This window comes from Triticum dicoccoides, chromosome 3A, assembly GCF_002162155.2.
Source record: "Triticum dicoccoides isolate Atlit2015 ecotype Zavitan chromosome 3A, WEW_v2.0, whole genome shotgun sequence".
In the NCBI taxonomy this organism is placed as follows: Eukaryota; Viridiplantae; Streptophyta; class Magnoliopsida; order Poales; family Poaceae; genus Triticum; species Triticum dicoccoides.
The window spans coordinates 767,156,711-767,169,995 of record NC_041384.1 but is presented as its reverse complement, the minus strand read 5'-3'; the positions used below and the strand labels follow the sequence as shown (position 1 = coordinate 767,169,995).

The 13,285-nt window shown below is 43.3% G+C and overlaps 1 long non-coding RNA gene across 1 annotated transcript; it reads left to right on the top strand.

Annotated features, from left to right (window-relative positions):
* Positions 1-6,140: 6,140 nt before the first annotated feature.
* On the top strand, positions 6,141-12,679 carry LOC119273752. Its single transcript, XR_005134966.1, has 2 exons — positions 6,141-6,262; positions 12,028-12,679. It is a non-coding gene; the product is annotated as an uncharacterized LOC119273752 (long non-coding RNA).
* Positions 12,680-13,285: the final 606 nt, after the last annotated feature.

The window sequence follows — 13,285 nt, the reverse complement described above, 5'->3', positions numbered from 1 at the left end:
CTGGCTGTTCTCCGTCAACCGGTAGGCCCCGAAGGAGCTCCGATCTACCTCATGGAGTCCTAGCCAGGAGGGTCGCGGCAGCCTCCACCCTGCCAGCCTCCCACACCTGCGCCTTGTGATTTGATCTGATCGGGTAGAGATGGGGAGCCGGTGAGGGCTGGTCTTCTCCCCGATCCAACCATCCCCCGTGAGGCAGGGGGCATGGACAGGTCGGTGATGGGCGTCCATGTCAAGTCTTTCCTCGGGTCGGCGACGGTTGGATTCGGCTGCAGCGGCATGGTGGTTGCGGCGAGTACTACCTTGATTTGAGTCTAAATTGAATTAGGTTGTGCATCCATCGCATGAAGGGTATGACCTCCCGGATCCAGCTTCTTCATCTCCGGCGGCTATGATGGCAATGGATTGCAGCTGCGGACCGGCTGCTGGTTGTGGAGGCCACAAAAAGATCTTCTTGAGGTTCCTTTCTCCCGATCCGGTGGTTGTCTTCGACGGTGTGATGCAATCTACGGATGGCTTGACGCAAAGGGTATGGTTGTGCTGTAGCAGCGGTTGGTTCTAGCCAGCAGGCGCATGTAGCTGTTAGAATCGAGGAAAGTGGTGGCGACAACACATGATTAGCTTTGACAAGCACCAGGGTGAAAACCTAGGTTTGACCCAAGTTGGTTATAACTGACAATGGCAACGTTTTTGCGTCGTTTTCTTGTTGAAGGTATTGTTTGAATATGCTTGGACTGGTTCTTCATGTGAAAACCTAAAATCTAGCCTTTGATGGTTGGATGCGGTGATGGCAGTGCTTGATCGTCGCTCCCTTCTTAAGGACGTTGCTATTGAAGAACCTCGTTGTTTTTGTGGTGTCATAAGATGGTTGGTGTGGATACGGCCATAACCAAGATGTCGATACAACACGTGGTGAAGTGGCGTAAAAGCAAAAAAAAAGCCTCTTTCCTTTAAATTTGATGGTCAAGATCTATTAGAACGTGCTGGGATTCAGTCCGCTTACAGAAAAAAGGTCGCAGACGCCCACCTCTACATTCTGAAAAATATAATGGCTTCTTTCCTTCAAAAAAATAGATAGGTGTTAGAAAAAACAAAGATCAGAAGTCCTCAAGCCCCACATCAAAATGGATTCCAATTCTCAGTTTAGAAAAACAAAAATCCACGCACATAGTAGAAACAGACCTGAAGCCTCACGTGCAAAAACAGGAGTCACAATTTATATTTAGCGCCCTCTCTCTCTGACACTAAAATCTCTTGAGTTCGTTGAGGACAGGAGATCTTCAAGGACTTAACACACCACACGTACAGAAAAAAGTCCTCAATACCCATATCTAAGTTAGCTGCAAACAGAAAAACATCCATCTCTTGGTTCTGTAACAAAAATCATGCCTTCTTTCCTTTAAATTTGATGGTCAAGATCTTTTAGAGGATGTTGCCTCATGAACAATAGTAACCCCACGTACATGAATAGGATTAATCCCAACGGCTTCCTAGGCAGGTTCTCTTTCTTTCCTTTAAGCACTGATTGATGTTGTAAATTCACCTTTAATAATGCTAGAATATCAGGCCGGTATGTGTTCATCATCTTAAGTTTAAATCAATAAAGCACTTTGTTTATCAGCAAAACATACTAGTGATTTGTATACCTATTTCTTATTTTATTGCATGGCTGTCATATAATAAATCTAACATCTTTTTTCTCTGTTATGAATTTGTAAAATAATAATGGCCCATTGATATCAGTCCAAAAATCAATTTCAGACGTGTGTGCATATCAATGTTTTGCTAATTGATGGAACTATAAGGCCAATTTCAGACGTGTGTCCATATATGGATTGACTCATTGGCACAAGTTAACTTTATATGGATGATTCTCTGTGTATTTATCTTAATTGCTAACATAATATCCATAGGATCAAAGAGATATACCATCATGGAGTACATATACTTCCATAGTGTGCCAGCCTTGATGATAATCCACGAGTTAATGATACCTTTTTCAATTGGAAAGAAAAGCTAAACCGTAAAAAAAACATTTGGGTATGAATATGAATTTCTATTCCTCTGCTAGGTCCATTGTACATGTGAGCAGCACATGCATAGATTTATGTACTTGCACGCCCCACACACACACCTTAAGGTTCCTATACACTAATACACATTCACATGTTTCCATACTGCTCCATGTCGATTGTAGTCATGGAGGAGCGAGCATGGTCTTTAATTGTTAATTACATAGGAATACTTTTAATTTCACCTCTCACCTAAGACTTATATGTATATGTTACAATTGTATTTGTTCCTACAAGACATTTAACTTATTCAACCAAATGTATTAACTACCCCTACATGTCGATCAAATACTTGGCTTTCTATCAAGCATTTGCATTCTGGTAGATACTTTTGAAATATGTCATAGCAAAAGGCGATCCGAATGATTTTTTTCAGTAATGAAATTTGAGTGTTGTTGAAGTTTTTTTAATTCTTTAGTTACTGTGATTGTTCGCAAAAATTGTGCTGGACGAATCTCTCCACAATTGCAATTTCACTGATCGTGGCATATTGTATTTCAAAATCTTAATACAGTAAAGAAAATTCTTTAATCTCCAACATCATATTTAGGAGGCAGGGACAAGAATATTGCCAGTAACTTTGATTCTTTGAAAGTATGCTTTTAATCTGCTTTGAGAAAGAGACATGTGCGGCCCTCCTTCTCTTCAGTTTCATTTACATACTTAAACCACAAGTATCTAATGTTTTGAGTTTCTAAGATAATTTGAAACAAAGTAGTTTCTAGACCGTGCAGCCCCACGGGTTGACAGCTAGTGATAAGTAATTGGCTGGATCTAGCTAGTTTGGAGATAGTGGAGAGAGTGAGAGTGGAAGAACAATTGCAAGAACAAGAGAGAATGGGGAAAGCGAGGAGAAGCAAGGGTTGGGGGTTCTCACTTGGCAATAGCAGCATGCGATACCACAAGCAGCGTGCATTCGCCCGAATGCCGCTACTACATTGTCAACCAGAGGTGTTCGACATATTTGGAACGCCGCCACTATTTTGGGACCAAATATGGGCCCAACCTAAATTATGAGCAGCGTTTGGTTACAGCTGAACGCCACTAGTAGGGACACTGTTGGTAACATTTGGTGTTATAGATCGCCACTAGTACGTTTGTCCCGGTTTCATCTGTGGGACCCATTAAATGGCGGCGTTCCCATTTTACTAGACGCCACCGTTATGTTATAGTCGTGGCGTTTTTTTTTTTTTTTTGACAAGCAGGTGTAACCAAACGCTGCTCATTTAATGTTATAGTCGTGGCGTTCAGATTCATTTCAATGCCATTACCATTTTGCATAGCAGTGGAGTTGTGTATTGATTTTTTAGCGCCACTAGCAAAATTACTGCTGTAGGGGTTTTCCTACTAGTAGCAAGGTGGTTCAGTGGTGCTGGCCAGGAGTCGTGGAGGAGGAGGAACGGTGCAAGGCGGAGGTCCTGGAGCAGGTGCAGCGTTGCACGGCAGAAATCCAGGAGGCAGCGCAGGCAGAACTAGGCCCAATCTGGGCCCGATCTGGGCTTTGTGGGCGGCGGAGTCGGACGTGGTTGTCCGCTCGAAGTTGGAGAGCTCGCGCCGCCGGTTACAGGCGGTGCAAGAGGTCCCTCTGTAGTGCTGGAGGTGGATAGTGTACCGAGGCTGCGTTGGTGGACCGTGAGCTATGAGTGCGAGTTGCTACGGTGGTGGCGGTGTGAGCCAACATGCATGAGGTTGCCCCAATCTGGTGGGCAGGGACGGAGGTTTCTGACGATACGGATAAAATTTCTAAAGGTCTCCGGTCAATGCCCATGGGTATCATTTCCCTCCTTAGAGGCGTCGTCGAGGTTTGTCGGCATATTCCTCGCTCTCACTTGGGGTTGGTAGTTGTCTCCCGGCGAAAGCCTAGATTCGAAGCCGTATTGGCGCGATAGCGGCGTCTTTGAAGCCGTTCCTCCGTTCGCTCCTCTGTTGGGAGCACTCCTCCGATGCTCGCCACTGTCCAAGGTTGATCTTGAGCGGCGCAATGAACGCCGTCACCTGTGAGTCCAAGAAGACACCTATCTACATGCCATCTCCTTTTAGGCTCTCAAGGGTGGATGGTGTGTCGATGTAGCTGTTGATTTTCTGAGGTGACAGGCGTTGGTCGAGATGTGGCTTTGCTGCTCTCCTTAGGGTAGGTGCTTCTGTGTCGTAGTTGTAATGTTTGTGTTGGCTGTCTTCGGACTAGCTTGGTGTGGAGTTCGTACGCTCGTTGTGCGCTGCGCATCGAGTGATATTTGTTTTCTGCCTTCTATAAAAATATGGTATTCTCTGGGCGGCTCCTGATCCCTTTTTCCGGCCGCGCTCTCTGGGCGACCTCTCCTGTCCGCCTCCGGGCTTGCCTGCGCGGCCGACGGCGGTGGCGGGGCCTCGTTCCCGTGGCGTTTAGGCAGTGCTTTGGTGGCGTACGAGCAGCGACGATGTCGTGAAGGTGGATCTTGCAGCGACGGCGCCGGATTGGGATTGGGCACGGCCTCGGAGCAACGAGTCCATGTTTTCCGCGTCCCTTCCCTGAAGGCGCTGGTGCATCACGCGAGAGAGATGCTGGAGATACAGACGCCATGAACAGTCTAGAAACTGCACAGAGGGGAGGTGGAATAATTCGTACCTTAATCAGGCGTCTCCACCTACTGAACAGAGGGGAGTGGTCAGGAAATCTTGCACAGTACAACTTGATTAGTGGGGGCATACAAGAGAAGCGAGCTGGCCCATGGGAGAAGATGCTGCGAAGGACAGGCATCCGAGGGGACACCACAGTTGTTGCAGCCTCTGCTCAGCTAAAGAAGGTGGTCCTTGACAAGCTGCTAGGGGTGCTGAGTGCTGACCACTCCACAACTGAAGGAGTGGACTTGACCAGGTTCCATGGCCAGTGGGGGCTCAATGGGCAATCGGGGAAATGCACCATGAAGGGAGCTCAACGGCTGCTGCTCAACGAGCACTGGAGGTCAGCTGCATCCAAGACCTGGATTTTGTGTCCAATTTCATCATTTGGCATTACACGACGGACTTATGCTTCTTCATCCAGGACCAGGAGGCAACTGGCAGCAACTCATCTGAGCAGCTTAGAGCCACATGCATGGAGTTGTCAAATTACATCGTGCACCTTATCGCAAAGCATAAGCTGGTTGGCAGCTGCGACGTGCTCTACTTAGTCGGCAGGGCTCAAGAAGAGGTGAAATGGTGTCTTGACACGGGTGGCGGCGGCGTTGATAAGTACCGGTTAATCCTTCAGATGCGTGGTGTGGCTCCAGGTAGTGTTTGTGGGAACGACTGCTATGCTGGACTTGATCAAGCCTGGTCTGTCTACAAGGAATTGCTCAAGATCGATGATGCATATGATAGGTGGGAACTGATAACTGCAGTATGGGTCGAGATGCTTTGCTATGTGGCACACGATTCTGGGGCCAGGTTCCATGCGAAGCATCTAAGCATGGGTGGTGAGTTTGTCACTCATGTTAGGATGCTACTCATAATCTTGGGCCTGCAGTGTCTCACGGATTTGAAGAAAAGGATACCATATGAACCCCCGGGCATGAAATCAAATTCTCTGGCAGAAGGGTGAGCTCTTTTTTCACTTGGGGTTGGTGCCTGGATTTCATTGTCCTTGCATTTTGGTTTTCGAGGTATCATTTACATTCTGTACCCGTTTGCCCACGAGTGTTGTAAACGTGAACAGCGGCCACATTCTGCGTGTTGACACTGTTTTTACGGCTCACTGTAATCCTGCTGTTGGCAGTACTCTGTTTTTCATTAGTTAGTTCAGTGTAGTTTCAGTTAAGTTGCAGATGAATAAACATGGCCTGTAGCACGAGTTCTGTTCGTGTCTGGACCTAGTCTTCAGGTAGTTTTAGTCGCCGTTGATTGCTTGGTGGATGGCACGTTCAAAAGCATCGATGGCGGCATCATCGGGACACGATCAACGCCGTAGGACTTGGTCTGTCCACGATTTTCTCGTTTTTCAATGTAGGACTAACAGCTCGCATGTGAGTTTGTTAGAGATGCAATAAATCACTTGTGTCTTGTTTCTCTTCTTGATGCAGCAGGAATTAGCAACACCAGTAGCAGATCAAGAAATCGAAGATGTGCATGTCAAGAACAGAGTAAAGGGGAGTTTATTTCAGTAGTGTCTAGTACAGCGAGTGTGAAATAAGCTCCGCCTTCGTCAGTCTTCATCTCTCTTTGGTGGTGTTATCAAGGTACGTTCCATCACTAACATATCCCCTCTATCCCCATCTAGTTCAACCCCTTCAACATCTTCATAATCATCATATACAGGATCACTTTGCTGTCCAGGATCTTCATCTATTTCTTCCGTCAATCCTTTACCAACGTGGCCGTTGTGCTTTCTGCCATCCATACAAATAAATCATAGCAGTACAACCCTCGATTCGAAGAAAATATCTCTCCATTCATTGTCCACAACTTCTCTATCCAAACGGACCTTCACATTCCTTCTTCCCCTGCGTTTGATCTTGAATCATGGCAGTACAACAAACACCAGAAATAGCAAAAAATACATCTATATCATAGACCACCTAGCGACGACTACAAGCAATCAAGCGAGCCGAAGGCGCGCCGCCGTCCTCGCCCTTTCCTCACCGGAGCCGGGCAAAACTTGTTGTAGTAGACTGTCGAGAAGTTGTCGTGCTAAAGTCCCATATGACCAACACACCAACACATCAACCACCGCCGATGAAGAGTAACGTAGATCGGTAGGATCCAACATGAAGACACATGAACATAGACGAGCGACGAACAGATCCGAGTAAATACACCAAAGCAGATCCTTCAGAGACACATCTCCACACGCCCACCGAAGATGCTAGATGCACCATCGGAACGGGGCTAGGAGGGAAGAACCTTATTCCATCTTCAGGGAGCCACCACCGTCTCCCATTCCTGAGCATGACACAAACCCTAACAAAACTCGAAAACACATCTAAAAACGGAGACCTCCCACCGGCAAGGGCCAGGATCCACCGCGCCTCCATGGCACTAATGCCACCGGAGACGAGACGGACTGCGGCAGCGTCGGTGGGAGGCGGAGGAACCCTAATTTTTGGGGGGAAAGAGCGGCTGCTTGAGGCCCTACGTGCGTCGTCTCGTCTCAAAAATGATCTTGTAGAACAAAAAGAAGTTCATGGCCAAAATAATTGGAACAATCATTTTACCTTTGCTGATTTCACTGGGAGAAACTTGCCCAACTCTGCCAATATTTTTGCTCACAATTCACAAGATTTTTTGCCTGAGCAAGAAGAGTTGCAAACACAATTTCGTTTTCCGAATTTTTGCCACGATTTTTTCCTTGTTTTCTTCCCTATTTTACTCTGTTTTTTTTTGCGGTGGGAGAAAAAAATACCACGTAACACATGTGATAAGCAATTCAAACAATTAAAAAAAAGAACAAGAAAAGAAATGAAAAAGTAAAAATAAATAAATAGTAAAAACCGATGAAAGCACATAGAAAAAAACGCAGAAAATAAACCACGTGAAAGATTCTAAAACTGGTCCATCAAATCTTTTCAAAACTGCTTCAGAGGCTACAGTATTTGGCCCATCCGCTTAGTGGAGCGCCAGAGACAAAGGCCAGACTACATCACACAATAAGCGAGATATAACCCTGCGCCCTGGGTTACATGGCCTCCTATTGCTCGGTCGCTCGAGGGGGTCATGAAATTAATTTATGGGTACCCCCTTTCTATATGCGTGGCCTACAAGTATAGGTACAAGAAAATAAGATTTTCATTTACTCAGTGTTCTTTACGGATTACATCTTGTATTTCAAAAATGTTAATCATGCATTTGAAAATGTTAAATATAAAATTCACACATATTTGAAAAAATGGCAATCATGTATTTAAAACATGTTAAACATGAATAAAAAATATTCCTAATGTATTAAGAAAAAGTACAACGTGTATGAAAACGGTAGACGTTAAAGCATATTTTAAATAAAATGTTAACCATGTACAAAAAATGTCCATGACGTATACCAAAGATTTACATTCTGCATGAAGAAAAGGTATACACATTTTGAAAAACAAAAAAAATATTTGGTTTAAGGAAAGCAAAAAAAATTGAAAGAAAAAAAGAAAACCGACAAAAGAACAAAAAAAAACTAGGTAGAACCGAAGAATGAAAAAAAAAGGAAAACCAAGAAAGAAAACAAGAATTTTTTTTGAATTATAACGAGCAGAGAGAACATTCCACTCGCTAAAACTAGTTCTGATGTAACACTATCGATTCTTGTGCAAACGTCATAGGTGTCACAGTCATCGGCGATCATCTTCGTTATCCAATGATTTCTCGAAAATGTTGTTTTAGTGGGCTCTCCACCTGTAGAGCACCTTGGTGTTTTCATGGTTGCCTTTGCATTATCGCCGCTCTCCGGACCATGATCTATGCACAAACATTGGATGAGCCAGGGTAAATAAAATCTTATTGCGACAACCTCTTGTAGGATCCGGTGTCATACAACAGATGAACACATCTTCCAGACATCTTTCTCGTGTATATCTTGCTTGTATGTTGTTTGATAGGTAGGTTGGCTTTTAGCACAATACAACCCTGGACCCCAACATTCAAAATGATGACAATGTTGATTATGTATATTAAAATATTGAACAAGTATTTGAAAAAATGTTGATCACGTATAAAAAAATGTTGATCAAGCACTGAAAATGTCAGACTAATATTTTTTTAAATGTTGATAATGCACATAAGAATTTAGAACAAAGAACAAAAGGTAGCAAAGAAAAATAAAAATTGAAAACCAAAGAAGAAATAAACACCATAGAAATAAATAAAAATAAAGATGAGGAAACAAATGCAACAAGAATGAAAAATGGAGAAGAAAAAATAACAGAAAATGAAAAAAAAACGAAAACAAATCTGGAGAAAACCGGCTGCACTCGCTTCAAGTAGACTGCGTCCTTATACATATCATGAATTGTCATGTTGGCTAGTAGCGCTGGGTATCTTCGCAGTGACCAGCGATTGATCCCTCCTGCTCCCATTTTCCTTCTCTTTTTCACATTGACAGTGCACGAAAATTGGGGAGCTCCTATACGCCGCATTTTGCGGCTAATAGCTCACGCGACGCACAGGGAGCGCGCGACTGGCCCGGCCCATTCGCTGTCTCGCGCGGAACGTAAAATTCGCAAAAAAGAATATCAGGCTACTGCTAGGAATTGAACCCATGACCTGCTTCTTACGCGCGCCACGGGCTAGCCACGCTTAAAACAAACGGCCAGCAGCGGCAAAAAATAAAAACCAGTTCTCCAAATTCCAAAAAATAAAACTTGCAACATTTTTTTTGAAACGCAAACATTATTAGGGCACTCGAAATTTTTACAAACAAATAGGAAAGAAAACTTTCGTGCAGGACTTTTTGCGAAATTATGAACTATTTTTCACAAATGCAAAACATATTTTAAAAAACAATAACGAAAATTGAAAAACTGAACATTTTTCAAAATTAAACAATTTTACAGAAACTCAATCATTACTTGACATCACGAATTAATTTTGGAAGCCGAACATTTTTTTAATTTGTGAACAAAATTTGAGAATTATATCACTTTTAGAATATGTGAACAATTTTGGAAAACAGGAACATTTTTTAAAATTCTCTTTTTTTTAAATTTCTGAACAAAAATTAAACAATGTAGAATTGTTTTGAATTGGTGAAAAAAATTTGAAACATGAAAAACAAATATTTGTTAGAATTTTCAAAATTTTGCAAAATGGAAAGAATTTTGGAAATCCCATAACATTTTTGGTTTTGTCAAAAAAATGTGGAAATATAAACATTTATTGAAATTCCCAAACATTTTTAATTTACGAACAAAATTTTAAACAGGTGAACAATTTTTGAATTAGTGAAAAAAATCAGGAAACATGAACATTTTTTAAATTCCAATAAATTTTTAAATTTTTGAACAAAAATTTAAATAGGTGAACAATTTTTGAATTTAGGAACAAAATTTGAAAACTATAGCATTTTTAGAATATGCGAACAATTTTGAAAAACGGGAACATTTTTCAAATTTCCATTTTTTTAATTTGGGAACAAAAACTAAACATGCAATACTTTTTTTGAATTTGTGGACAAAATTTGAAATCTGAACATTTCTTAATAAGTGAACAAATTTTGAAAAGAATATATATTTCTGGAATTCGCAAAATGGAATGAATTATTAAAATTCCGGAACCTTTTTCAATTTCTCATTATTCTTAACTAGGAACATTTTTTTGAAATTCCCAAAACATATTTGAATTTGTGAACAACAATTAAACATGTGAACAGTTTTGGAATTTATAAAAAAAAATTAAAATGGGAACTTTTGTGAAAACGAATTTTTTTGGTTTGTGAACAAAATTTTAGAAGGTGAACATTTTCTGAATGTCCGAACATTTTCTGGAACGAAGCAAACAAATTTTGAAATTTTGTTTTCCTTCGGAATTTATGAACATAGTTTGAAAATTCAAACATTTTCTATAAACTGAACAAAATTTGAAAATTCGAACATTTTTTAAAAAGAAAATTTGAGAAAGAGAATGAAAAACAAAAAAAATGAAAAAATGTAAAGTAAACAAAGAGAAAAAGGAATAAAGGAGAGAAAGGAAAAGAAGAAACCGGGAAAAAAAGAGAAGCAGAATAGAAAAAAACTCCGGTTTAGGAACCTTCTAGAAGTTTTCCAAAACCGTAAAAAACCAGCTGGGAACTTGGGGAAGGTTCCCAAAACCGGAACGCTGAAACCACTTAAACGGGCCGGCCCAAATCCGAATGATCCGTCGATTGCCTGTGGGGAACAGCGACATCTTGCCGCAGCGAGCGGCGAATAGGTTTTTCCCAAAAATCGGCCGGCCGCAAGACCGAAGCGAGGGCCGCATCATGTTCATTGGTACAGCTCAATCAAATTTATTTGGCCCATGTACATAGTCGGGACGAAGGGCCATATTCATGCGAGCAACTAGTTAACGAGCGCTCCTTCGGGAGCCTCGGAACGATCAGCGTCACTTGGCGCGCTCTCAGCCATTCACCGTGTGTCGCGCTCTGAGCGCTTCCTCCGGATTTTATTTTATTTATTTTTCTGCACGCGTTTTCTGCTTTTTAAATGATTTTCTTTCAGTTTTTTTTTACGTTTTGGTTTTCCACCGATCTTCCTTAGCTTTTTGATAAAAAAGTTCGTGCGAAGAAACGCATTTTCTATTTTTTTTCCTTTTTTGAGTCACGGTTTTGCTTCCGCGAGAGGCACGGTTGTGCTTTCGCGAAAGTCACGGCCGTGTCTCTCGGAAACGAAAAAAACGTGTTTTCTTCTTTTTCCTTTCGTGAGAGTCACGGTTTTGCTTCCACGAGAGGCACGGTTGTGCTTTCGCAAGAGTCACGGCCGTGCCTCTAAAAAAACACATTTTTTTCCTTTCGCGAGTGTCACGGTTTTGCTTCCGCGAGATACACGGTTGTGCTTTCGTGAGTGTCACGGCCGTGCCTCCTCGAAAATGGAAAAAACGCGTTTTTTTTTTCTTATGCGAGAGTCACGGTTTTGCTTCCGTGAGAGGCATGGTTGTGATTTCGTGAGAGGCGCGGGCGTGCCTCTTTCGGAAAGGGGAAAAACCCGTGCTCCCGGTTCGGTTTTTTCGTTCGTTTTTTCTATGAAAAAAGTTCACCAAAACCTATCAACATGGAATATAGTTTTGAAGATCTCGACGCGAGGAATTCAAATGTGAAAGCGGTTTGAGATTTGGACGCACGATTTGAGAGATAAAACGTTTTGAAACGGATTTACGAAAAAAGGAAAAACTCTCAGGTTGTGACAAGTGGACGCACTGCATGTACGCCACTTGTCGCAACCTGAGGAGTTGGGATGATCTTTGCAACGAGTGCTCTTCAACTAGTGATTTCGCATATTCATACATTGGCACATCGTGAGATTCTGTGTATGTTGGCCCGTATTGCCAGGTAAAGCAATTCGGCCCAGATCTTAAAGGCAGATTGGATAGACTCATCGATGGAGAATAACTCTTGGCTGGACGGGCTGTCCCTACCATAAATAGCCTCATCGATGGAGAATTTTAGATGGAAGCTGACGGAGCCTGAGACGAAGAGGATGGATAAGAAGACGACGGAGCCTGAGAAGAAGACGATGGAACGTATGACTGACGTCGCCGCCAAGGGCTTCATGGTCGCCATGGAGGAAGTGACGGACTTGCGCGCGGCTGCCGGCGGCCATTCCCGTTCCCAGGGTTTGCACGGCATCATGGTGAAGCTCCACAGCCGGATCCACACCGATCTGTGCCACGAGGGCTACGTCGTGCTGGACGCCGGCTTCCTCGCCGAACGCGCTGCGCTTGAAGAAGAGTGGAGCAAGGCCGCCGGCGCCTACGATCAGCTGCCCGTTTTGTAGTTTCGTCATCTTCCTCCAAGAACTCCACAGACGTGATTTCATAAGTTTGTTAGCAAATTGTGAGCGCAGCAAATTTAGCTAGAGTATCGTTCTAGGAAAGTTAGCTAAAAGTTCGTACGTACATGGGTATGTGTTGTATTTATCTGAGCCACTACGTATTTTGTTTCCCATCATTCATGGGCTACATCAAAGCTGCCTCTTCTTTCTCGAGGTTAGGCTAGGCCGCTATGGCTTGGTAAATTAGTTCGATGCACATCAAGGCAGCCGACCTCCCAGTTTGCATGGGGGCGAGGAGGGATCCACGGCGACTCGCGTACAACGCCGCCGCCGACAAAACAATTCCGCCACGCAGCATCCCTGCCGTCCGCCTTCCCTCGCCATGGCTGCTCACCACATAGTGCGGGCTATGTTGTCAGCCGCCATGGATCGAAGCTCGCAGCAGGGAGGCCAGATCGGCCCCGATTCTCGCCGCCGAGCCGATTGGCCGGTCTGGAGCTGCAAGGGAGCTCCGCAATCCTGTTGTCTTCTTTGCTGAAGCCTCCAAGGCAAGCTCGTCCCATGCTTGGGTAAGTTGTACGGAGCAATTGAAAAGCATCAAGTGTTTTGATTGTGCTCTGTTCATAATTTTGTGTCTCTCTGATCACTGACCTAAAAAAAGCACTATGAAATTGCAGCATATATACTCGTCCTTATGTCAACAGATAAGCTGTGTACAACAAAACTCCCTTCGAATTTCAGTTCAACAACTGCTCCAGTAAAAATTTGCAGGGGGAGGTCAACTGAGAACTCTGTTTAATTGCTCCTTACACTTTC